Source organism: Macaca thibetana, chromosome 2 (genome assembly GCF_024542745.1).
Source record: "Macaca thibetana thibetana isolate TM-01 chromosome 2, ASM2454274v1, whole genome shotgun sequence".
Lineage (NCBI taxonomy): Eukaryota > Metazoa > Chordata > Mammalia > Primates > Cercopithecidae > Macaca > Macaca thibetana.
This window is the reverse complement of record NC_065579.1, coordinates 144,818,966-144,845,774: the sequence shown is the minus strand read 5'-3', so window position 1 is coordinate 144,845,774 and position 26,809 is coordinate 144,818,966. Positions and strand designations below refer to the sequence as shown.

At 43.6% G+C, this 26,809-nt stretch overlaps 1 protein-coding gene and 1 long non-coding RNA gene across 4 annotated transcripts in view; one reads left to right on the top strand and one right to left on the bottom strand.

Annotated features, from left to right (window-relative positions):
• TMCC1 (transmembrane and coiled-coil domain family 1) overlaps positions 1-5,238 on the bottom strand; it is a 255,494-nt gene extending 250,256 nt beyond the window's left edge. For 2 of the 3 annotated variants that reach the window (XM_050781652.1, XM_050781651.1), the window contains exon 1: positions 5,024-5,143. The gene's annotated coding sequence lies outside the window, so the exon portion shown is untranslated. Of the gene's footprint in view, positions 1-5,023 lie in introns of all 3 variants that reach the window. The other variant, XM_050781655.1, reaches the window with a different exon arrangement.
• A 138-nt stretch (positions 5,239-5,376) lies between these two features.
• Positions 5,377-20,881, top strand: LOC126949186 (uncharacterized). Its single transcript, XR_007723601.1, has 3 exons — positions 5,377-5,663; positions 13,486-13,640; positions 17,393-20,881. It is a non-coding gene; the product is annotated as an uncharacterized LOC126949186 (long non-coding RNA).
• The last annotated feature ends 5,928 nt before the right edge of the window (positions 20,882-26,809 follow it).

Sequence of the window (26,809 nt, the reverse complement as noted above, 5' to 3'; positions counted from 1 at the left end):
AAGAAGAAAGAGTAACTTCGCAGAAAACACTGCCTCAAGCCAGATAAGCAAGGTTAACATCAACACTGATAAGTCATACTGGGAGTATACATCCCTAATATGTGATGAGAATGACACTTTACCCCTGTGGTCTTCCTTCCAAAAGCATATTACATTATTGGCCTAACCACAAGAAAAACAACAGATAAATCCCAAAGAACATTCTATAAAAATACCTGACCATGGCTGGGCACAGTGGTAATCTCAGCCCTTTGGAAAGCTGAGGAGGGCGGATTGCTTGGTTCTAGGAGTTCGAGACCAGCCTGGGCACCATGGTAAAACCCCATCTCTACAAAAAGTACAAAAATTAGCAGAGCATGATGGCACCATCTGTGGGCCCAGCTACTCTGGATGTTGAGGTCAGAGGATCACTTGACCCCAGAATGTTGAGGCTGCAGTGAGTTGAGATCGTGCCACTGCACACCAGTCTTGGTGACAGAGGGAAATCCTGTCTCAAAAAAACAAACAAAACCTGACCAGTAATCTTCAAAACTGCCAAGGTCATTAAATACAGGGAAAGTCTGAGAAATTGTCACAACCAAGAGGAGCTAAGGAGACATAATTACTAAATGTAATGCGGTATCGTGGATGGGATCCTGGGATCCTGGGATCGTGAAACAACATTAAGGAAAAACCTGTGGAAACCTGATAAAGTATGGTCTCTGTGATAATGTATCAATATTGGTTTATTAATACTGACAAATGATCACAGGAATGTAAGACGTTAATAACATGGGAAACAGTGTAGGATAGGCAGGAACTCTGCACTATCTTCGCAATGTTTCTGTAAATCTAAACTTTAAAGTCTATTTTTAAAAATTATAACAAATTTATGATCAACTGCATCCCTGGAATTTTATTCAGTGCATCTAGGACACAAAAGATACTTAAAACAGGGTCTTTGCCTTCAAGAAGCTTGTTGTCGCAGTGTGAAGTCAAATGCTCATGAAACTAGTATAAAATACAAAAATAAGAAAAAATTAAATTGAAGAGTAAACATAAAAGTATGTTAAGAATATAAAAGTCGGCCGGGCGCGGTGGCTCAAGCCTGTAATCCCAGCACTTTGGGAGGCCGAGACGGGCGGATCACGAGGTCAGGAGATCGAGACCATCCTGGCTAACACGGTGAAACCCCGTCTCTACTAAAAAATACAAAAAACTAGCCGGGCGAGATGGCGGGCGCCTGTAGTCCCAGCTACTCGGGAGGCTGAGGCAGGAGAATGGCGTGAACCCGGGAGGCGGAGCTTGCAGTGAGCCGAGATCGCGCCACTGCACTCCAGCCTGGGCGACAGAGCGAGACTCCGCCTCAAAAAAAAAAAAAAAGAATATAAAAGTCTAGAATTATCAGGAAAGACTTCGTCAAGGAGATAAAACTTGAGTTTGTACCTTAAAATGTACTTCAGAGTAGCAAAATTAAAAAAAAAAAAAAGATAAAAAAGATAAACTAGCTCACTTACAAGAACAACCAGAAGGATGAAAAAATAAGAAAAAGCTAACAGAAATTACAATGGCTGGGGCATGGTGGCTCATGCTTACAAACCCAGCACTTTTGGAGCCCAAGTCAAGGAGGATCACTTGAGGCCAGGAGTTTGAGACCAGCCTAGGCAACATATGAGACCCCGTCTCTCTCTATAACATCTTTAAAAAAAGAAAAATAAAAACGTTTAGCTCTGCAAAGTGAAGACTTAAATAGGAGACATAACAGCAGTGCTCAAACACTTTAAGGGTCATGTGGCAGAACGAACAGAGTTACATCATATAACCATTTAACTTAGAAGCCAACCTCTGGCAGAATGTGACCAATGCTCAAAGACAGAGAGGGACAGCTGTTCAGTGGAGTCACAACAGGAAATGCCAATATGGAAAGACAGGAAACAGGTGGCTAAGTTCTCTACAACTTTTCAAAGGACAGTATGTATGTGAGCCCAAAGAAGTAAAAATCAGATTCAAATGTTTACTGACTATCTTAAGTGCCGGGCTCTTTCAAATACATTATTTTGTTTAATATTCACAACATATCTATGAGCATGGATTAATGTAATAGAGACAACATAAAAATAGAATTAAACCCTGCATGGAAACAGGAACATATCAAAATTCTACACCATCCCCCACTCTCTGATAGGGACTCCACAGCAGTTTTAAAAAGCCAAATAGTCTGAAGGCCCAGATATCTATATAATAATTTATTTCCTCTTGCTCTTTCCCCCAGTCAAGCTCTGTGGCTCTCAGCCTTTAATATTCGTAAGAATTTTATACAACTATATATACAAAAATATTCATACCATACTTTTTGAGCAATTTATGGAATTCTCAAGGAGAGTGTTCATCTTATGGGATTTTTGTCTCATGCACTAACTTGAGGACCTAACCCTGGGATGAGGTGAAACTCCACTGCAGTCTTACTCCATGGGTACTGTAAGGCAGGATCAGGAAGAGGAGAAAGGTACTATCTTATTACATGAAGAAGAACATTCTAACAAAGACATAAAGGTAAGAATGACATGCTATGTGGGGAAGTTCAACGCTGGAAAACAAGAGCAGCTCATCCGCACCTGCAGACCTTTGCACTCACGGTTTCATTTACCAGGAAAGCACTCCCATTTTTCAGGTCACAACTCAAATACCTTCTCCTTAGTGAGGCCTCCTCTCACTAAGTAACCCTCCACCCACCTTTCAGTCATTCACTTGTCACATCAGCTTGTTTTATTTTCTTCATAATTCATATTAGGGGTCAGCAAACTTTTTCTATAAAAGGCTAAACTATAATCTATAGGCCAAATCCACCTTGCCCCGTTTTCCATGGCCAAGAATGGTTCTACATTTTTAAATGGCTAGGGAAAAATGTTTTTAAAAACTCATAATATTCTGTGACATGTGAAAATTTTATGAAATTCAAATTTCAGTGTCCCAAGTTTAACTGGAACATAAACATGTTTGTTCATGAACTGTCTGTGGCTGCTTTTGTACTAAAACAGAATTGAGTAGTTGCAAAAGAGATCATATGGCCCAAAAACCCTGATATGTACTGTACTTTCTGGTCCTTTACCAAAAAAAGTTTACTAACCACTGATTTATACCATTATCTGAAATGATCCTATTTGCTTGTTTGTTGTATATTCCTCATTCCCATACATACAGAATAAAGCTTAATTAGGGAACAGGCCTTGTCTGTTTTGTCCCAACAATGTAGCTCAGTACTTAGAAAACATCCTGAAACAAAGTAAGGGCTCAATAAGTATTTGATGAATAAATTAATGAATGGTCCCTAATTGCCACTCTGAGGAGCTTAAACCTAAGTAAGCCCTGAGCCATTATATGTTCTGTACATTTTATGAGAGGCACAAGTAGTCTTGCAGAAAAGGGGAAATACTCTACCATCAAGAAGGACCAAAGTAATGGTGGTTGGTCACCAACTAGTCTAGGGCACTGGGGTTCTTCATCAGATTGTAGACTACAGGTTTTTGTGCTCATAAAAAAGTCCTACTGCAAGGTGTCACAACACTGTCAGCAGTCTGTGCTTCTGTTTACCTTAAGATGCAAATGCTCTGAGAAATCTCATTCTTATACATAGTACACAGCACCTACACCATATCAAATCTTAATCAATGCTCATAATTATAACAGATCTCCATCACATGCTAATGAATTTTTAATGTCTAAAATTTTCCTATGCTGTTGATCAGCAATCTATAAGCAGTTCAAAACTCTTTAGAAATTAAAAGGTTACCACCCACAGACCAGAAGCAGTTTTTTAATCTTTCTACACTAGCCAGAGAGTGGGTGTGTGATTGCAAAAAAAATACAAGCCAACTCTGTTGGTAGAGGACAAGGTTATTGTTAAGTTAAAATGCCATCTATAAACATCGTTTTGTCACATGACACTAGTAAAACTACCACCTACTCACAATTTGAGTTTCGATCTTCTAATATACAGAGAAAAAAATGTATCTATCTCCTGGAACAAATCAAAATTTTGTTTTATTTTAAAGCAGCTATCTGATATTTAAGCCCTGGATTGATTTTTTTTAAAGAACAGAATAAGCTAATTTAGGAATTCAGACTTTTTATAGAGATGCTTATAGTACAGGTACCTCTGATGGCTAGGCTCTACCCAACACTAACATGTAACGTGTCACAAAAGCCAATGGGCGTTGGGGGGGCCGGGGGTAGCCAACAGCTCAAGTGAGCTGCTTCACTTAGCAGCAGATTCACCTGGGGATTCCTCACCAAGAATGTTGTTAAGGGACGAACCAAACCAACCACGAATGATACCCCTTCACCGAGGCTGAAAAAGCAGAGATTCGCAAGCTATAAACCGATCTCTGGCCCTTTAGGGAAGGTGCAACTCGCTGCACCCCTTTCCCCTATCCTACAGGGGTTAACAGGGGGCATCCTGAGGCCAAGCCCAGCCAGCTAGCTACTTCTCACATCCCACCTCCCACCATCTATTCTCCCCAGTACGCCGGGCTCCCTCCTCCCCTCGAACGACAGTTCAAAATCAAAACAAAAGGTGCAAAACTGGTTTCAGGTGGAAATGGCTGAGTCCTGGTGGCTAACTTCTGGGACGCCATGGCGATCGAGGGCTCCTAAAACCCCAGACCCCGACGGGAACCGGCTCCTAACAGTCCCTCGGGCCTCGGCCCGACTTCTCACACGCCCCTCCCTCACCTCGGCCCCGGGATGCTGGGAAGGGGACGAGGCGAGGGGCTGGAGAGGGAACCCCAGGTCAAAATGACAGCGGAATGAGCCGGGAAAGGAAAGAAGCCCAGTGGGATGCTGGGGGTCGAGTCCTAGGCCCGGGGCTTCAACCTCGAACGGGGGCGACGGCGGGTCCGAGCCCCGACAGGCCGCGAGCGGGAGGCCAGGCCCGCGTCCGCTGCGCCGCCGGGCCACGCTCCCTCACGATTGTCCCCACCCACCGCGGAGGGCCGTGAGGGGGCCGCGACCGGCGCCAGCGTCCGGGGCGGGGGCGCTCACTCACCGGCGGGGAGGGGAGGAGCAGCCGGCGTCTCCGCCAGCGCCGTCGCTCGAGCTCAAGCGCCAGCTCCTTCCACTGCGGCCGCAGCACCCGGTCCATCCCCCACAACCACCCCCCCTCCCGACCCTCCCCCCGCGCCGCCTCAGCCGCCGCCACCTCAGTCACCGCCACCGCCGCCGCCGCTTCAGCCCCGGCGCGGGAGCGCGAACCGGCGCGAGGGAGCGAGAACGCGCGCGCCCCCTCGGCAGCCGCCACCGCCCACAACCTCCGCCCCCGACCGGCGGCGCACGCGCAAGGGAGCGGGCGGACGGGCGCGCGCACGCCGCAGGGGGTGGGGATGGGCCCTGGAAGGCGTGGCCCCGCCCCTAGCCCGCCTACCCACGCGGTCGCTGGGCTGGGTGAGCTGCGCCGCTGCAGGTAGTGCTGAGTTGCTCCAGGTGATCTCCTCCTGGCAAAAAGCTCTTGGAACCGAGCCACCCTCGCCCTAGGAGCAACGCCCGTGAATAATATGGGGTTTCGTCGGATTTCTGCGCGCCGCTCTGGATCACACGTTTGTTCTCCCTAGTTGAGTCGCAAGGCCTTCCTTCGTTCCACCTAGCAGGCTGCTTGGAAAAGGGCAGAGACTGTCATTATTTTGCACCAGGTATTACCACTGAAGGAATCGTAAGCAGCCACCAGCCTATCCCTTTATAATTCCCATTTTCCTAATTTATTTTATTTTTATTACTTATGTAATGAGACTTCTTCCGTGTTCAAGGAGCTGGGAGTACCATATGGGGTCAACGGAGTCCCTGACCTCATGAAGTTTGAGATCTGGTGGAGAAGGAAAACATTCATGGGAGAATCAGACAAAATTAAGTTTTCAGTTAGTAAAAATCTTCTGAGAGGTATATGGTACTGAGAGAATCTTTATGGAGGAATTGATTTAGTTGAGGATGAAGAGGGTAGAATCTGAGAAATTGAGTTGGGAGGAGTTAGTTGCTCCAAGGGGTGAGGTCTTGGCATGGCCAGAATGGAGAGCGCTAAAGAACATTCAATGTGGAGTAGACTGCGAGTGTGGGAAGAGGTAGGCAAGAACAGGTGAGGATTGGGAACTTATTTATTTATTTATTTATTTATTTATTTATTGAGACAGAGTCTTGCGCTGTCACCCAGGTCACCCAGGCTAGAGTGCAATGGCTTGATCTCAGCCCACTGCAACCTCCGCCTCCTGGGTTCAAGCGATTCTCCTGCCTCAGCCTCCCGAGTAGCTGGACTACCGGCGCGCACCACCACACCTGACTAATTTTTGTATTTTTGTTAGAGACAGGGTTTCGCCGCCTTGGCCAGGCTGGTCTGGAACTCCTGACCTTGTGATCCGCCCGCCTTGGCCCCCCAAAGTGCTGGGATTACAGGCGTGAGCCACCGCACCCGGCCGGATTTGGGACTTTAATCTGAATGCTTGAGATAAGCCATTCAGGTATTTTTCAGCAGGGTTGCTGGGGAAAGCACTTGATGATTATGTCTGTTTTTTGTTTTTGAGAGGCAGACTGGAGTGCAGTGGCCGATCTTGGCTCACTGCAACCTCTGCCTCTCAGGTTCAAGTGATTCCCCTGCCTCAGCCTCCTTAGTACCTGGGACTACAGGCGCATGCCACCACACGCAGCTAATTTTTTTTGTATTTTTGGTGGAAACGGAGTTTCACCATGTTGGCCAGGATAGTCTTAATCTCCTGACTTCATGATCCACCCGCTTTGGCCTCCCAAAGTGCTGAGATTACATGCGTGAGCCACCTCACCCCCGGCCCATTATGTCTGTTTTTAAGTTACTTAGATAGCAATGTGAAGAGTGGTCTGATGAGAGTCTCAAAGTTGGGGCTGGGAAGCCAGTTAGGAGGCCACTGGCCAGGTAGTCAAGGCAAGGCAGGAGGGTGGTGGCAGAGAAGAGCACTATTTAGTGGTAAAATGACAGGACTTGGCAATGAATTGAATGAGAAGTAAAGGAGACGGAGGTGGCAAGGTTTACTTATATTTGAGGTTGGTGGAGGATGCATTTATAGATTTCAGAAGCACTGAAGGAGCCACGTGAGGTAACTCAAAATGGATGATAAACCTAAATTTAAAAGCTAAAACTATAAAAAAAAATTTAGAAGAAAACATAGAAAAAGTATTTGTGACCTTGGGATAGGCAAAGATTTCTTAGGACACAAAAAGTATGAACCATAAAAAGTGATTTGTGGCCTGGCTCACACCTGTAATCCCAGCACTTTGGGAGGCCAAGGCAGGCAGAACACTTGAGCTCAGGAGTTCAAGACCAGCCTGGGCAACATGGCAAAATGCTGTCTCTACAAAAAATACAAGTTAGCTGGGCTGTGCCTGTAGTCTCAGCTACCTGTGGGGCTGAGGAAGGAGGATCACTTGAACCTGGGAGGTAGAGGTTACAGTGGGCTGAGATGGTGCCACTGCACTCCAGCCTGGGTGACAGAGTGAGACCCTGTCTCAAAAAAAAAAAAAAAAAAAAAAGCGGTTGATAAGTTGAACTCTATCAAAATTAAAAACTGGTACTCTTTGAGCGACACCATTAAGAAAATGAAAAGGCAAGCCACAGGTGGAGAGTTTGCAATAGAAAGCATTAGACAAAAGTCTTGTATCCAGAATACATGAAGAACTCTTATAAATGAATAATAAACCAGCCCAATAAACCAATGGGCAAAGGCTTTAGTAAATAGTTCACAGGATATAAAAATGGGCTATAAGCAAGGGAGAGATTATCAACATCTTTAGTCAACTAGGGATTTTTCCATTTAAAACCACAACACTCTCATTAGGATAGCTAAAATTTAGACTGATGACCCGGCAATCACACTCCTACACATCTCCTTAACCATACTTGATCTCTAAATGCTGACAGTAACAGACCAGGGACCCTGTAATCCCAGCACTTTGGGAGGCCAAGGCAAGAGGATCACTTCAGCCCAGGAGTTCAAGACCAGCCTGGGCAACCTAGAGACCTCACCTCTACAAAAAACATTTTTTTAATTAGCCAGTGTGGGAGTGTACACCTGTAGTCCTAGCTACTCAGGAACCTGAGGCAGGAGGATCCCTTGAGCCCAGGAGTTCAAGGCTGCAGTGACCTATGATCGCGCCACTGTACTCCAGCCTGGGTAACACAGCAAGACCCTATCTCTTTAAAAAAAATGTTTTTGGCTGGGCGCGGTGGCTCACGCCTGTAATCCCAGCACTTTGGGAGGCCAAGGCGGGTGGATCATGAGGTCAGGAGTTTGAGACCAACCTGGCCAACATGGTGAAACCCTGTCTCTACTAAAAATACAAAAATAACTGGGCGTGGTGGCGTATGCCTCTAATCCCAGCTACTCAGGAAGCTGAGGCAGGAGAATCGCTTGAACCTGGGAGGCAGAGGTTGCAGTGAGCCGAGATCTCACCATTGCACTCCACCCTGGGCGACAGAATGAGACTATGTCTCAAAAAAAAGATAAGGCCGGGCGCGGTGGCTCAAGCCTGTAATCCCAGCACTTTGGGAGGCCGAGACGGGCGGATCACGAGGTCAGGAGATCGAGACCATCCTGGCTAACACGGTGAAACCCCGTCTCTACTAAAAAATACAAAAAACTAGCCGGGCGCGGTGGCGGGCGCCTGTAGTCCCAACTACTCGGGAGGCTGAGGCAGGAGAATGGCGGGAACCCGGGAGGCGGAGCTTGCAGTGAGCTGAGATCCGGCCACTGCACTCCAGCCTGGGCGGCAGAGCGAGACTCCGTCTCAAAAAAAAAAAAAAAAAAAAAAAGATAAAAAATAAAAAAATTTAAAGACAATAGCAAAGTCATACTTTCACTTAACATGATATAACTATCCTGCATACTATTGAAAACGTAACAACACTTTTCCCAAGGGGATGCAATGTCCTTGAGTGATGTTTCTTCTCCATCTTTGATGTCTTATAACTTAATACTGCAATGTAAAGTTACCTATTATTAATACATCTCCATCCTGTAGTAGCAACTGAATTTCCTGCTTAGTAATCAGGATTAGTCACCTCAGCCAGTAGAGGAACTTCCTACTTTACCTGTTGTTTAGAGGCATGAAAAACCCTAAGTGGCCAGGTGACTGCCTTAACTCCCAATTCAATGGAAATGTTGTTGGGTCTCCTGGTGGAAGCATTCCTTCTGTTGGAACTAAGACCTCTTAGTTAGAAGAGCTTCTGGCCATTTCTACTTTCAGGCAAAATGAACAACCAAGTACACTGATCAAAGTTCTGCCAACTGGGGGAATTTTTTTTTCACCATTATTCTTCAGGGATGTCCCAGAAAGGAACACTAGTTTTGTTTTCACCTGGTGCCTGCATATTGTGCAAAACCGTCATAAACCTCGGCTATAAACCACAACTGAGTTTTCCCTTCTTCAGTCAAGTGGTCGTAAGGAATGCCCCATGAGGCCATAGGTGCAGGCTGGGAGAGAGAAGGTAATGTAGCAGGAGTGGGGGCCATGGACATTTGGGCCACTTCCTCGTGCAACTTACCTATGCCTTCAGGGCCCATTTGAGCCCAATCTGATATATACCACTTCAATTTGATAATGGAGTGTTGCTGTGAGTGCACAACTTTATAGCTTGGTGGATCAGATAACACTTAGTTCATGATGAGCAGCTCAGGTCACATGGTAACTTGATGACCCACAGTTAACTGTTCAGTCTCTGCAGAGGCCCAGCAAGCCAAACGTTTTTTCTCAAGAGGACAGTACTAATCTGCAGGGCTTTGCTCCAAAATCTTACGGTTCTGCAGCCTGATTCACCTACAGTGGCCTGCCAAAGGCTCTAAACAGCATCCCTATCAGCCCCTTGCAGAATGAGACTCTGGGTTTGCTTTCAGAAATCATGGCCCTAAGGGTTCCTTTCAGGACAGATATAGAAGCTTCCAGGCCATCTATGCATAGCTTAAAGCTTTAAACACTTAAAGCTGGGAATTTGAAATCCTGAGCTCATCCTTTTCTTTGCCTACTTTCTTCAGTGCAGTTTTGGCCAATGCTATTCTGTTCCTTAGTTTAACTAAAATATTCTAAGGTAAAAAATACACAGTCACTCATGACCTTGCTTTCTATAGGTGTTTCATTAGGCATATTCAATGCTTTATCATGCCATGGACTCCCAATGCCCTCTTCACCACTGAAAATAGAGTCGCTAGTGCCTTTAAATGTAATCATACAAGAGAACCAATTCAAGAAAATGCAGAACCAATTCAGAAAACTCATCCTCAAGATTCTGTTCCTCTAGAGCCACTGAAAGTGGCACTGAAAGTACCAAATCGGTATCAGTCAGAGTTCCAACAGAGAAGCAGAACCAGTAGGAGATACACAGTGAGAGATTTATTTCAAGGAATTGACTTATTCAGGGGGAGCGGGGCTGATTGGGCAAATTGGAAATCTGTAAGGCAGGCAGGAGAATAGGCTGGAACTTTCAGGCAAGGACTGAAGTCATAGTCCCCAGGCAGAATTTCTTCTTCTTCAACTCTGCTTTTAAAGACTTTCCACTGATTGAATCTGGACCAACCAGATTGCCTAGGATAATCTTTCTTACTTAAAATCAATTTACGATTTTTAGTTACATCCACAAAAACACCTTCAGGCCCAGCATAGTGGCTCATGCCTGTAATCCCAACATTTTGAGAGGCTGAGGCAGGAGGATCACTTGAGCCCAGGAGTTTGGGACAAGCCTGGGCACCTTAGTGAGACCTCATCTCTACAAAAATATTTTTAAAAATTAGCAGGGCATGGTGGTATGCCTATAATCCCAGATACTCAGGAGGCTGCGGTGGGAGGATTGCTTGAGTCCAGAAGGTCAAGACTTCAGTGAGCTATGATGGCACCACTGCACTTAGCCTGGGTAACAAAGTGAGACCCTGTTTCAAAACAAAAACTACCTTCATAGCAACTCTCAGATTTGTATTTGATTAAATAACTGGAGACTATAGTTCAGCCAAGTTGATGCCTAAAAATGGCTATCACGTATTCACCCAAGAGAAACTAAAATATACATCTATACTAAGATTTAGAGGATTTTAAAATAAAGTCAAAAATTTTTTTTGTAATTGAGAACAGAGGTTCACTATGTTGCCCAAGCAGGTCTTGCATTCCTGAGCTCAAGCTATCTGGCCACCTTTGCCTCCCTAAGTGCTGGGTTTACAGGTATGAGCCACTGTGCCTGGGTATACCAAGATTTGTACAAGAATATTGACAGTATCTATTCACAGGATCACAAAACCTGAAATGTCTCAAATACCCATCAACAGGTGAATAGATGAACAAAATACATTCAATTAACTCCGCAACCAAATATTCAATTAAATGAACTATCAATCACTCAATAGAGTGCATGAATCTCAAAATTGTTATACTAGGTTGGTGCAAAAGTAATTTCAGTTTTTGCCATTACTCACTGCATTACTTTGGCAAAAAACAAAATTACTTTTGCACCAACCTAATAGCAGCAGAAGCCAAAAACAAAAGAATACATAATGTGTAATCCCATTTACATAAAATTCTAGAAAAATGCTAACTAATCTGTCATGACAGCAAATCAGTGGTTGCCTGGGACCAGATGTAGAGGGAGACATGTGAGAAAAAGGGGCACAAATAAACTTCTGGAGATGATAACAGTGATCTGCAAGTTTTTTTGTTGGTTTTGTTGGTTCTCACTCTGTTGCTCAGGCTGGAGTGTGGTGGCACTATCACAACACACTGCAGCCTCGACCTCCCAGGCTCAAGCGATCCTCCCACCTCAGCCTCCTAAGTAGCTAGAACTACGGGCATGCACCACCACGCCCAACTAATTTTTAAATTTCTTTTTTTGGGTCTTGCCATGTTGCCCAGGCTGGTCTTGAACTACTCCTGGGCTCAAGTGATCTCCCACCTCAGCCTCCCAAAGTGTTGGAATTATAGACATTAGGCACCACAAAAATGATCTGCATCTTGATTATGGTTGTAGTTGTATGGGTATATACATAACTTAAAACTCATCAAACTATACATTTTAAATAGGTACAGTTGATTGTATGACTAGATATACAGTATATCCTACTAAGGTTGTTATTTTAAAAAAAGAATTCATTAGATGAGATTTAGAGCAGATTAGAAGCAGCAAAATAGTGAATTTATGAACTGGAAAACAGGCAAGTATTCAGATGAAAGCACAGAAAGAAAAGAAAGGAAAGAAAACACAGAAAAGAGCATCAGAGAGAAAGGAGGCACAGTGATAAGTAGTGCTGCAAAACTATAATGTGGAAGAAATGCTGCTGTGCCGTTGTTGAAAACATATAAGGCTGGGTGCGGTGGCTCACGCCTGTAATCCTAGCACTTTGGGAGGCTGAGGCAGGTGGATCACCTGAGGTGAGGAGTTCAAGACAAGACTGGCCAACCTGGTAAAACCTCATCTCTACTAAAAGCAAAAAAATTAGCTGGGTGTGGTGGCATGCACCTATAATCCCAGCTACTGGGGAGGCTGAGGCAGGGGAATCACTTGAACCCAGAGGGTGGAGGTTGCAGTGAGCCAAGATCATGCCACTGCACTCCAGCCTGGGCAAAAGAGCAAAACTCTGTCTCAAAAAAAGAGAAAACATTATATAAATAATTCTGGTTTTGGTGAGGCAATGTCTAGCATTCAGGCACTTAACCAATTAATTTTCAGAGTATAGAAATCAGGGCTGGGTGCAGTGGCTCACACCTGTAATCCCAGCACTTTGGGAGGCCGAGGTGGGTGGATCACGAGGTCAGGAGTTAAGACTGGCCTGACCAAGATGGTGAAACCCCGTCTCTACTAAAAACTACAAAAATTAGCTGGGCTCTGTGGCAGGCACCTGTAATCCCAGCTACCTGGGAGACTGAGGCAGGAGAATCTCTTGAACCCAGGTGGCAGAGGTTGCAGTGAGCTGAGATCACACTACTGCACTCCAGCCTGGACAACAGAGTGAGACTCTGTCTCAAAAAGAAAACAAAAGAAAAAAGAAAGAAAGAAAGAAAAAAAGAGTATGATGTTAGGAACAGGCCCCCAAATCTGGCCATAAACAAAATCTCTGCAGCACTGTGACATGTTCGTGGTGGCCATGACACCCACACTGAAGGTTGTGGGTTTACCGCAATGACAGCAAGGAGCACCTGGCCCACCCAGGGCAGAAAACCACTTAAAGGCGTTCCAGAACCACAAACAGTAGCATGAGCAATCTGTGCTTTAAGGACATGTTCCTGCTGCAGATAACTAGCCAGAGCCCATCCCTTTGTTTCAGCCCATCCCCTTCTTTCCCATAAAGAATGCTTTCAGTTAATCTATAATCTATAGAAACAATGCTTATCACTGGCTTGCTGTCAATACATATGTGGGTAAAACTCTGTTTGGGGCTCTCAGCTCTGAAGGCTGTCAGCCCCCTGATTTTCCCACTCCAAACTCTATATTTCTATGTGTGTGTGTGTCTTTAATTCCTCTAGTGCCACTGGGTTAGGGTCTCCACGACTAAGCTGGTCTCAGCAAAGTGGCGTCCATACGTGGGGTTCGAACCGAAGTCAAAGAGTCACTGGAACGACAGTTGGAGAACGTGGAACTAAGCTGGAGGGCACCCAAGTACTCTTAAGCAATCCCCGTGGTGAGTAAGAAGGGGAGCTCAGAAGCATCAGGGTAACAGTGGGACAAGTGTGGGCTCTGATTCGTTCCACCTTGGAACCTTTTCACCCTAATGATGACACGGAAGGAAGGTGTAATGAAGTAACAGAAGACGTGACAGAGCAGGTTTGTTTGCCAGCTAAAGCTAAAGCAGCAAAGGAGGAAGAGGTTCCTCCCTACCCTTCTTCACCCCTTCATTATTTTGAAGAAAAAATGTCCTGACCCTCCAGATCTTTCTTTTCCGGAGGATACTGGGTGAAAAGTAGTTGCCCCAGTGACTGTTCAAGCAGCACCTCAAGCGACCGCTCTCAGTTCTATTCAGGCAAGAATCCAGCAAGCTGGAAGAGAGGGTAATTTAGAGACTTGGCAGTTCCCTGTTGGAATACACCCCCCAGATCGACAGGGAAATATTATAGCTACATTTGAGCTTTTTCCTTTTAAATTACTCAAAGAATTTAAACAACCTATTAATCAATATGGACCAGGTTCTTCTTTTGTAATGGGACTGTTAAAGAATGTTGCTGTCTCCAGTCAGATGTTGCCAGTGGGGACGATAGGATTACTTCTAGGTAGATCTAGTTTAAATTTAAAAGGAGTGTGAGTATGTACAGGAGTCATCGATTCAGATTACAATGGGGAAATTCAAATTGTTATATCTACTTCTGTTCCCTGGAAAGCAGAGCCAGGAGAGCATATAGCACAGCTACTGATTGTGCCATATGTGGAAATGGGGAAAAGTGAAATTAAATGAACGAGAGGATTTGGAAGCACAAATAAACAAGGCAAAGCAGCTTATTGGGTGAATCAGATTACTGATAAACATCCTGCCTGTGATTAACTATTCAGGGAAAGAAATTTAAAGGTTTGGTAGATACAGGAGCGGACATTTCAATCATTTCTCTACAGCACTGGCCATCCACCTGGCCAATTCAACCTGCTCAATTCAACACAGTTGGAGTTGGTAAAGCCCCTGAAGTATATCAAAGTTATATTTTGCATTGTGAAGGGCCCACTGGACAACCTAGGACTATTCAACCAATTGTAACTTCTGTACCTATAAATTTATGGGGGAGAGATTTATTACAACAATGGGGAGCACAAGTTCTAATTCCAGAACAATTATATAACCCTCAAAGTCAACATATGATGCATGAAATGGGGTATGTCCCTGGTATGGGACTAGGAAAAAATTTGCAAGGTTTGAAGGAAACACTTCAAGTGGGAAGACAAAGTTCCTGCCAAGGTTTAGGATATCATTTTTAATCGTGGCCATTGTTAAGCCTCCAGAACCTATACATTTAAAATGGTTGACAGATAAGCCAATTTGGATAGAATAATGGCCGCTAAGTAAAGAGAAACTGGAGGCTTTAGAGGACTTAAGTTACTGAACAATTAGAAAAAGGACACATAGCACCAACATTTTCCCCTTGGAATTCTCCAGTCTTTGTTATTAAGAAAAAAATCAGGTAAATGGAGAATGTTAACTGACTTAAGAGCCATTGATTCAGTTATATAACCTATGGGAGCATTACAGCCAGGATGGTCTTTTCCTGCTATGATTCCAAAAAATTGGCCTTTAATAGTCATAGATTTAAAAGACTGTTTCTTTACTATCCCCTTAGCTGAGCAAGACTGTGAACAGTTTGCATTTACAATTCCTGCAGTAAACAACCTGCAGCCTGCTAAATGTTTGCATTGGAAAGTGTTGCCACAGGACATGTTAAACAGTCCAACAATTTGCCAGACTTACGTAGGGAAATCAATTGAACTTACTCATAAAAAATTTTCACAGTGTTACATTATTCATTATATGGACGATATGCTTTGTGCTGCCCCCACTCGAGAAATATTTCTCCAATGTTACGATCACTTGCAAAACTTGATTTCTTGCGCCAGTTTAATTATAGCTACTTACAAAATTCAGACTACTACTCCTTACTCCTACTTGGGGACCTTAGTAAATGACACTACCATTGTGCCACAGAAAGTAACCATATACGTAGGGATCAATTGAAAATATTAAATGACTTTCAAAAATTACTAGGGGACATTAATTGGATATGACCTCTAGGCATTCCTACCTATGCCATGAGTAATCTATTTTCTGTCCTTAGAGGAGATCCTAGTCTCACTAGCCCTCAAAAATTAACAAAGGAGGCTGAGGCAGAGTTACAGCTGATTGAAAAGCAAGTCCATAAAGCTGAAATAAATAGAATAGATCCAGAGAAGACTCTAGATTCGCTAATCTTTTCAACTCAGCATTCACCTACTGGTGTTATTGTCCAAGAGAAGGACTTAGTAGAATGACTTTTTCTTCCACAAAGTAATTCACAGACTTTGACCCCTTATTTGGATCAAATCGCTACTCTGGTAGGAAGTGGGAGAACTCAGATTGTTAAATTACATGGATATGATCCTGGAAAAATTATTGTCCCTCTTACAAAGGCACAAATACAGCAAGTCTTTATAAATAATCTTACTTGGCAAACCCATTTAGCTGACTTTGTGGGTATTCTCAATAACCGTTTTCCTAAAACAAAATTATTCTATTTTTGAAATTAACTAATTGGATTCTCCCTAAAATAACTAAATTTAAACCAATTGAAGATGCTGAAAATGTCTTCACAGATGGGTCTAGTAATGGTAAAGCTTCTCTTATTCTGGATCGAAAAGTAAAGTTTTCCAGATGCCCTATACTTCAGCTCAAGAAGTGGAGCTTGTAGCTGTAATTGAGGTATTGACTGCTTTTGATATGCCTATTAATGTGATTTCTGATTCTTCATATGTGGTTCATTCTATACAATTAATTGAAAATGTTCAGTTAGGATTTCATACAGATGAACAACTGGTGACTTTATTTATCCAATTGCAAACAGCAGTTAAGAGTAGAATGCACCCTTTTTACATTACTCATATTAGGGCTCATACACCTCTTCCAGGACCTTTGACTGTAGGGAATCAAATGGCTGATCGCCTAGTTGCTACTGCAATGTCTAATGCCAGACACTTTCACAATTTAACCCATGTTAATGCCTCTAGTCTCAAATGCACATACAGCATTACCTGGAAAGAAGCTAAAGCTATTATCCAGCAATGCCCAACTTGCCAAATGGTGCATTCCTCATCTTTTACAGGGGGAGTTAATCCTCAAGGATTGGAACCTAATTCTCTTTAGCAAATGAATGTCAACCATGTTCCCTCGTTTGGGAGACTAGCTTATGTACATGTATGTGTGGATACCTTTTCTCACTTTGCCTGGGCTACATGCCAATCAGGAGAGTCTTCTGCCTGTGTTAAATGTCACCTTTTGCAGTGTTTTGTGGTGATGGGCATTCCAGCTTCTATTAAAACAGATAATGTCCCAGGCTATACTAGCCAAGCTCTAGCTACATTTTTCTCTATATGGAATATTAAACACATTACTGGCATCCCATATAATTCTCAAGGACAAGCCATAGTGGAAAGAATGAATCTCTCCCTGAAATAGCAGTTGCAAAAGCAAAAAGGGGGAAACAGAGACTATGGGATACCCCATAAGCAAATGAATCTAGCATTATTGACTTTAAATTTTTTTAGACTGCCTAAAGATGCTATCAGCAGCTGAACAGCATCTATAGAAACCAGCTGCAAAGACAGAAGCAGAACAACTGGTTTGGTGGAGAGATCCAATGACAAAAAGTTGGGAAATGGGTAGAATAATAACTTGGGGTAGAGGTTATCCTTGTGTTTCTCCAGGACCGAATCAACAGCTGATTTGGATACCTTCAAGACACCTGAAACCTTACCATGAGCCAGATGCCAAGGAAGAGATTCCAGGAGGATCCCAAGGACTGCCCGGTTGCAGCCATGTCGAGACTGACACTGAGGAGGACCCCAACTGTCACGAGCAACACCCATCAAAGGCAGCCACCTACCTGAGGACAGATCAAGAAGCTGTCACAGATGTTGGAAGAAAACCTGAGGAAAGTGGGACAACCAGTCACAATAAGTAATTTAATGATAGCAATGGTGGTGATCACCATTGCTGTGAGTATTCCTTCAACAAGGGCTGACACTGAGAACAATTATACTTATTGGGCATATTTATCAATCTTGGTTGGCAATAATGCCTGGATGTAATCACTCTATGACACAGTTACACATATTTTCTAGTCTCAGTATTTACCATAATAAATCTGCTCCTATAATTGAGGCATACCACCCTCAAAAACCTGTTTGTAAACAGAATTGAACCTGGCCAGAAAAACTGAATATACTTGTTGAGGAAGATTGCATTGCAAAACAGGCAGAGGTGCTGCACAACAATTCCTATGGAATCATTGTTGATGGGTCCTCTAAGGGGATGTTTAGCTTGAATTACACCTCTCAGTCAGATTAGCAGCTAGTAACCCATTAAAATACATAAAAACACTTGGAAGCTCGATGATTTCAATGATGATTGTGCTTTTAATCTGCATTATTTGTCTTTGTATAGTCTGCAGATGTGGATCCTGACTCCTGCAAGAAGTAGTTCACCATGATAAAGCCACCTTTGCTTTTATTGTCTTGCAAAAACAAAAGAGGGGAAACATGTTGGGAACAGGCCCCCAAATCCGGCCATAAACTGGCCCCAAAACTGGCCGTAAACAAAATCTCTACAGCACTGTGACATGTTCATGATGGCCATGACATTCACGCTGAAGGTTGTGGGTTTACTGTAATGAGGGCAAGGAACACCTGGGCCACCCAGGGCAGAAAACTGCTTAAGGCGTTCCTAAACCACAAACAATAGCATGAGCAATCTGTGCCTTAAGGACATGTTCCTGCTACAGATAACTAGCCAGAACCTATCCCTTTGTTTCAGCCCATCCCTTTCTTTCCCATAAGGAATGCTTTCAGTTAATCTATAATCTGTAGCAACAATGCTTATCACTGGCTTGCTGTCAGTAAATATGTGTAAAACTCTGTTCGGGGCTCTCAGCTCTAAAGGCTGTCAGCTCCCTGAATTCCCATTCCACACTCTATATTTCTGTGTATGTGTGTCTTTAATTCTTCTAGCACTGCTGGGTTAGGGTCTCCATGACTGAACTTGTCTCAGCAGTATAGAAATCAGAATATTCATTTGGCAACATTTGGTAACATCAAGGCAGAATATTTATCAGAAATCAAATGTTATCACCAAAAATCTACTATGCTTTGTCATGAGATGCAATACAACACCCATTAATTAAAACATTAACAGATACTATTAAAATACTTTGGGATAAAGTCAGACATGCTAAATGTTACTCATTATTTTAGCCATATTATCTGATTTGAGGCATATAGTGCAGATGATTATGGTTAGAGTTGTGGTTTTCTAAACTCAAATACTTCTATATGTGAACATTTTTGGGAGATTTTTGTCACAACTGGAGAAAGATTATTTTAAATTTTAGTAAACTACTTACAAAAACTGAACTAGACAAAAATAATTCAAAAAGCTAGAAATATGACAACATGGTACAAATATATGTGGAAAGTGTAACATGACAATAGGAAATCCTTGAATAAAAATATATGTACCATAAAATATAGAATGATATATTCTATATCATTCTATATTCCTTTTCTAAAGCATTATTATTATTATTATTATTATTATTATTATTAGAGATGAGGGGAAGATCTCACCATGTTGCCTGGGCTGGTCTTGAACGCCTGTCCTCAAGCAGTCTTTCTTCCTCAGCCTCCTGAGTAGCTGGGATTACAGACATATACCACTACGCCCACCTTAAAGCTTGCTTTCTTTCTTGTTTTTTTGTTTTTTTGTTTGTTTGTTTTTTGTTTTTGAGACAGGGTCTTGCTCTGTTGCTCAGGCTGGAGTGAAGTGGCATGATCATGGCTCACTGCAAACTCCACCTCCCAGGTTCAAGCTATCCTCCCACCTCAGCCTTCTGAGTAGCTGGGACTTCAAGCATGCCACCATGACCAGCTAATTTTTGTATTTTTTGTAGAGATGAGGTTTCACCATGTTGCCCAGGCTGGTCTGAAACCCCTGGGCTCAAGCAATCCAATCTGCCTCATTCCCCCGAAGTGCTGGGATTACAGGCATGAGCCACTGCACCCAGCCTAAGGGAATTCTTTAAACATGACAGTGAACAATGCAGTCAAAGTCTCCTTAGACATTACTGAATTTTAAAAATATATTTTAAGAACTATATGGCCAGCGTGTGGTGGCTCACGCCTGTAATCTTAGCACTTTGGGAGGCCAAGGCAGGCAGATCGCAAAGTCAGGAATTTGAGACCAGCCTGGCCAACATGGTGAAACCCCATCTCTACTAAAAATACAAAAATTAACCTGACTGGTGGCGTGCACCTGTAATCCCAGCTACTTGGGAGGCTGAGGCAGGAAAATTGCTTGAACCCAGGAGGCAGAGGTTGCAGTGAGCCGAGATCGTGCCACTGCACTCCAGCCTGAGCAACAGAGCAAGACTCCATTTTGGGGAAAGAAAGAAGAAAAAAAAAAGAAAAAACTATACATCTACCAAAAGCTTCAGTTAAATGTTTAGGTATATTGAAAACACACTAGATATAAATTTGAAACCACTGTTAAACATGTGATGGGAAAATTAGAGTTGAGACTGCCATGCCACTGTCAACTGACCATAGGTTCTTGGGCTCTCAATGAAATAGAAAATTGACATGAGGCCAAAAGAGTTTTCTCAAAACTTCACTGGAGCTTTTATCCAGCCATAAAGAAGGCAGAATGAGAGAGAGAGAGAGAGAATTCCCTGACAGACTCCACCTACAAAAGAGCAGGTAGGACTTTTTTTATTAGACAAAGTACAGAACTGACATCAGGAGTAGAGTGTACACAGGCTGGGCAAGGCAAACGATGTGAGGGGTAGGGTAGCAAGTCAGCATATCTAGTTGTGATGGTTATCTTGAGTAATGGGCCACCTGGTGGTCTGGTCTATGACAACAAGACTATAAATCAATTGTCCAGCAGCATTCCTTTCTGAGGTGGGACACTCTGCAACCTTGGTTATCTCCTAAAGCCAGTTCCTGGAATTCTTTAAGTAAAAAGACTATTAGCAGTGAGGTAGTGGTGTGGGTTTTGTGATCTGTGGGAATGCTCTAATGGGGGTGAGCTAAAGCCAAGCTCTGTCTCTACTGTGTCTCACCAGTAAAAACACAATTACAAACAGCATGCAATGCTCTTTTTTGTGATGATAGTTAATAAAGAATACAGGTTCTAAAATACCAGCCAAAGTTTTACTTTCAAACATATGTCTAAATTTATTAGCTTAGTACTGATCTGATATGATGCTTTAAGTAAAATTGATGGTTTAAGCAAAATGACAGAGAAAAATCAAAATGCAATATCAAAAAATTTTAATGTATATAATGCTCTCAAAAACCTCAAAGGGATTAAGAAATTCATTTTTTTTCGTTTTTAAAAATATATATATTTTTTAGGACAAGATCTCAAGCTCTTGGCCGCAAGTAATCCTCCTGCCTGTCCTCCTAAAGTGCTGGGACTATAGGCATGAGCCATTGCTCCTGGCCTAAGACATTCTTTAAAGAAAAGCTAAGTGATAAAGCTTACAAAAAAATAGATTACTGAGTTTAAAATAAATTGCAGAGTCTCTTGACATTCCTTTCAATTTCTCCTGCATAGAGAATATTAGAAAAAGGGGATTTCAATTGCAAATCCCTCAGCCCATCTATGTTCAAAATTAAATTTTAAATCAATTTCTTTTTTATTCTACATTGGAAACTGCAATGTTACTGTTTTTTCTTTTCTTTTCTTTTTTTTTTTTTTTTGAATGGAATCTCTCTCTGTCGCCCAGGCTGGAATGCAGTGGTGTGATCTCGGCTTACTGCAACTTCTGCCTCCCAGGTTCAAGCAATTCTCCTGCCTCAGCCTCCCGAGTCTCTGGGATTACAGGGGCCCACCACCACGCCCAGCTAATTTTTGTGCTTTTAGTAGAGATGGGGTTTCACCGTGTTAGCCAGGATGGTCTTGAACTCCTGACCTCAGGTGATCCGCCTGCCTCGGCCTCCCAAAGTGCTGGGATTACAGGCATGAGCCACTGCGACTGGCCAGAAACGGCAGTGTCATTTTAAAAATAAAAGTTTACAACACTGAAAGAAAATTACGCCCTTTTCAGCCTTCTAATCAAGATCCTTACTATTTAAAATGTCCTCCTGGAACAGCAGCATCAGCATCACCTGGGAGTTCTTTAGGGGTGCAGAACCTCAGCCCCACTCCAGATCAACTTAGTCAGAGTCTTCATTTTGACATGACCCCCAGGCAATTCATTTGCATATCACAGTTTGAAAAGCACTGGACTAGATGGCATATGTAACTTGAAGAATTACAGGAAATATGAACTTCAACAGCTATTAAAAACTTATAACTGAAATTGACTAATGAATATTGATGATGATGTTGATGGGAAATGAACATGGAGGAACTAAAAATGTTGTTGTTTGTTAAAATCTGGCATAACTTCTGCTGAAGTATTGCAATGGCTTTGCAGCACTAATTGTATATTTATTTATTTATTTATTTTCATAGAGCCAGCATCTTACTATGTTGCCCAGGCTGGTCTCAAACTCCTGGACTCAAGAAATCCTCCTGCCGCAACCTCCCAAAATGCTGGCATTACAGGTGTGAGCCACTGCAGCAGGCCTGCAGCAATAATTTATCACATTTCCAAATACTTTGTGGCTCTCAGTATGTATTTCACTTTGCTAATATGGGTAAGCAGTAAAGAATGTAGCTTCACAAAATAAAAGTTAGTAGAAATGAATTAAGGTCTAGAGTGACCAAAAAAGACTGTTACATCTAGTAACCATCATATATGGGAGCAAGGAAGCATTGAAACTGCCATAAAGAATTTTATTTCCATGAAAGTAAGACAAATAACTGTTGTATAGAAAACTATCATATACTAGTGACTTTGAATTTCTTGGCTGGGCCCACTGACTCATGCCTGTAATCCCAGCACTTTGGGAAGCTGAGGTGGGCGGATCACTTGAAGTCAGGAGTTCAAGACCAGCCTGGCCAACATGGTGAAACCCTGCCTCTACTAAAAATAGAAAAATTAGCCAGGTGTGGTGGTTTGCACCTGTAATCCCAGCTACTCGGGACACTGAGGCATGAGAATCACTAGAACCTGGGAGGCGGAGGTTGCAGTAAGCAGAGATCATGCCACTGCACTCCAGCCTGGGTCACAGTCTCCATCTCAAAAAAAAAAAAAAAATTCTACACTTCATCTTAACCAAAAGGCCAAAAAGTGATTTGACTTAAAATTTCTAATTATTGTGCTAGTTTTTCTTACTTCAGGGCCTTTGCTTTTGCTATTTCCTGTTCCTGATACTCCTTCCTCTCCAACAGAGTTGGCTTAAATGGTTCAGGTCTCAGCTTGAATGTCATTTCCTCAGGGTAGCCTTCCCTGACCCCACAAAGTCAGCTGCTCATATGACATTCTCTCAAAACACTCTGAATTTCCTCTTTCTTAGCCCAGCATACCCATAACTTCCCCTTACATTTCTGCCTTCGTCTCTGGACTATAAGCTTCACCAGTGCAGGGACTTGGTCTGTTGTTCTGAACCCACTGACCTCCATGTATCTTTAGGGGCTCAATAAATATTTATTAAATTACTTGATATTCATTAAATGAATTAATATTTATTAAGATTTAGGAATGAGGCCGGGCGCGGTGGCTCAAGCCTGTAATCCCAGCACTTTGGGAGGCCGAGACGGGTGGATCACTAGGTCAGGAGATCGAGACCATCCTGGCTAACACGGTGAAACCCCGTCTCTACTAAAAAATACAAAAAACTAGCCGGGCGAGGTGGCGGGCACCTGTAGTCCCAGCTACTCAGGAGGCTGAGACAGGAGAATGGCCCGAACCCGGGAGGCGGAGCTTGCATTGAGCTGAGATCCAGCCACTACACTCCAGCCTGGGCGACAGAGCGAGACTCCGTCTCAAAAAAAAAAAAAAAAAAAAAAAAGATTTAGGAATGAGTGAATGGTGGTCCTAGTCATATTAAATGAAGCATAATCCTGATGTATATTTGTATAACTCTTTTCTCTTTTTAGTACATTTTTACTTCTATTTTCCCATTTGACCCTCCAAAAACTCAACTCTACCTGGTGAGCCTCTCTCGGTCCTTAAAGTGCATATGAGATCCCCTAGCTCGTAGGTGTGAGCATGGGCTGGAGGTGGATGGCCTGCCTTCCCATCCTAATTCTGCCACTTCAGACCTGTGTCTTGGGCAAATTCCCTCACCTCTTTGTGCCCCGGTGTCTTCGTTTGTGCTTACCTCATAGGTGTACTATGAGGAGCAAATGAATGTATACATGTAAAGATCTTGAACAGTGCCAGGTACCTAACAAATGTTAGCTATCATTCCAGGAGCAGCATGAAGATGAAGAGTATAGGGGCCAGTATTACAGATCCGGCATCCCTAATATTGTGCTAAGTAGAAGAAGCTGGACACAAAACAGCACACACTGTGCATTTCCATTACATGAAGTTCAAGGACAGGCAAAACTAGCCTATGATGACAGAGGTAGGTTAGAATAGTAGCAGGCATGGGCAAGCACACTGACTGGGAAGTACACAGTAGTCTTCTTGGGTGCTGGAAATGTTTTGTATCTTGATGATGGTGGTGTATCTTGATCTGGATGGTGTTTTGTATCTTGATCTGGATGGTGGTAAGTATGTCTATAGAAATTTTTTTTTTTTTTGAGGTGGAGTCTCGCTCTGTCGTGCAGGCTGGAGTGCAGTGGCACCATCTCAGCTCACTGCAACCTCCACCTCCCAGGTTCAAGTGATTCTCGTGCCTCAGCCTGCCAAGGAGCTGGGATTACAGGCACACGCCACCATACCCAGCTAATTCTAATTTTTGTAATTTCAGTAGAGATAGGGTTTCGCCATGTTGGCCAGGCTAGTCTCGAACTCGTGACCTCAGGTGATCCACCCACCTCAGCCTCCCAAAGTGCTGGGATTACAGGCGTGAGCCACCGCACCGAGCCAGAAAAGTATTCTTAAGGTTTGTGGCTGGGCGCAGTGGCTCACGCCTGTAATCCCGGCACTTTGGGAGCCCGAGGCAGGTAGATCACCTGAGGTCAGGAGTTCGAGACCAGCCTGGCCAACATGGCCAAACCTGGTGTCTCCTGAAAATACAAAAGTTAGCTGGACATGGTGGTGGGCGACCGTAATCCCAGCTAGTTGGGAGGCTGAGGCAGGAGAATCGCTTGAACCTGGGAGGCAGAGTTTGCAGTGAGCTGAGATTGTGCCATTGCACTCCAGCCTGGGTGACAAGAGTGAAACTCAATCTAAAAACAAAAAAAAAAAAAAGAAAAAAAAAAGGTTTGTGCACTTTAACGTGCAACTTTTACCTCATTAAAAACTGTAGACAAAGTATTAAATTGTGACCACTCCTTTTATCTTGGCATGGAATTTTTCCTCCAACTCCTCTGCCTCCACCAAGGACCTCAGAGGGGATCCTGGATGAGGATTAATCCCTTTCCCCTTGTTTATTTCTGTTGGCACCCAGTAAAGCACAGATCTCTTCCACCAACCTGGCCTTTACCTGAGAAAAGTGGGACAAGGCCATGTTTCAGGAGGCCCAGTAAGTAAGGTGGGAGCATAAACACACATGACCTTATCCATAGTATAAAGACCACTGCCCTCCCTGGAAATCAGACAGAGCCAGTGAGACAAGGCCTCAGTTCCAACCCCCATGGTCTCCACCCCCATCCCAACAGAGCCAATCAGCTCCAGGGGAGCAGAACTCTGACATCCTCCCTGCTGGGGCCTCACGGTCAGGATTGCTAGTGATCGGGATCTCAGGCATATTGATCTAGTTTGTTTTCAAGAGATAGAAATCCAAAGCAAACAGGCATATGCAAAATCAGAGCCGTTTTATTGGGAAAATGCTGGTGTGCTTATGGAACATAGCCTTAGGAAGTGCAGGGAGGGCCTCAGAGACAAGTGGGCCCTTGGACACTTTTTCCCCTCTCTGCTTCTCTTAGTTTTATCAGATCAGCTTTCTCCTCATAATGCAAGATGTGGCTGCCATTAGTTCCTGAGCCTCATGCTAGAAAACCTGTATCCTGCATCAGTCCAGTTCAGCAAATTTCAGGGAAAGGCTCTGATTGGCACATTTTGAGTACAATGCCCATCCCTAGACCAATCAACTGTGGCCATGAGTGTATAACCAACAACACCCGCTGAAATCACATAGTGGTTAGAAAGCAGAAAGGAACAGGTCCCCTGAAGGAGGTGTAGTTTCCAGAAGAAAAGGGGATGCTGGGCAGGGAAGACAATATCATAGATGTCACAATGGTGGGACAGAGAGGGATACAACTAAGTCCATGAAGCCTGGCCTGTGTCTCTTCTAATTGAACATAACTTTCTCAGTCCCTGTTGTCCAGTAATCCAGAGACAAGGTCAGCAGGATCCTACCTTTGAGATCCAACTAACTCAGCAAGTTGTGGGAGGGGCACCAGAGAAACATCAGGTCCTGCCTCAAGCCAGAACCCTCAGGCCTGTCAACAGGACAGTCCAAGAGAGTAGTGGAAGCTCACCAGGCTGGGCACCCACAAACCAGTCCTGATGCCACAACTAACTCAGTATCCTCAGTACCCAGTATCCTGGGCCTCAGTATCCTCCTCTGTAAAATGAGAGCCATTGAGCTACCTGATTAGAGAGACAACATTGAGTTCCTGAATGCCAAACAGCTTGGATTTAAATCTCAGCTCTAGGCCTGGCATGGTGCCTCATGCTTGTAATCCTAGCACTTTGGGAGGCTGAGGCAGGTGGATGGCTTGAGCCCAAAAGTTTGAGACCAGCCTAGGCAACATGGCAAAACTCCACCTCTACAAAAAATACCAAAAAATTAGCCAGTCATGGTGGCATGCAGCTGTAGTCTCAGCTACTCAGGAGGTTGAGGTGGGAGGACCATTTGAGCCCAGGAGGTGGAGGCTGCAGTGTGCACTCCAGTCTGGGCAACAGAGAGACCCTGTCTCAAAACTCAATCAATCAATCAGTCTTAGTTCTACCCTTAGCAGCTTTGTGGTCTTGGAAACTTAAAAAAATTTTTTTACTTGTTATTCACCGGGCACGGTGGCTCACGCCTGTAATCCCAGCACTTTGGGAGGCTGAGGTG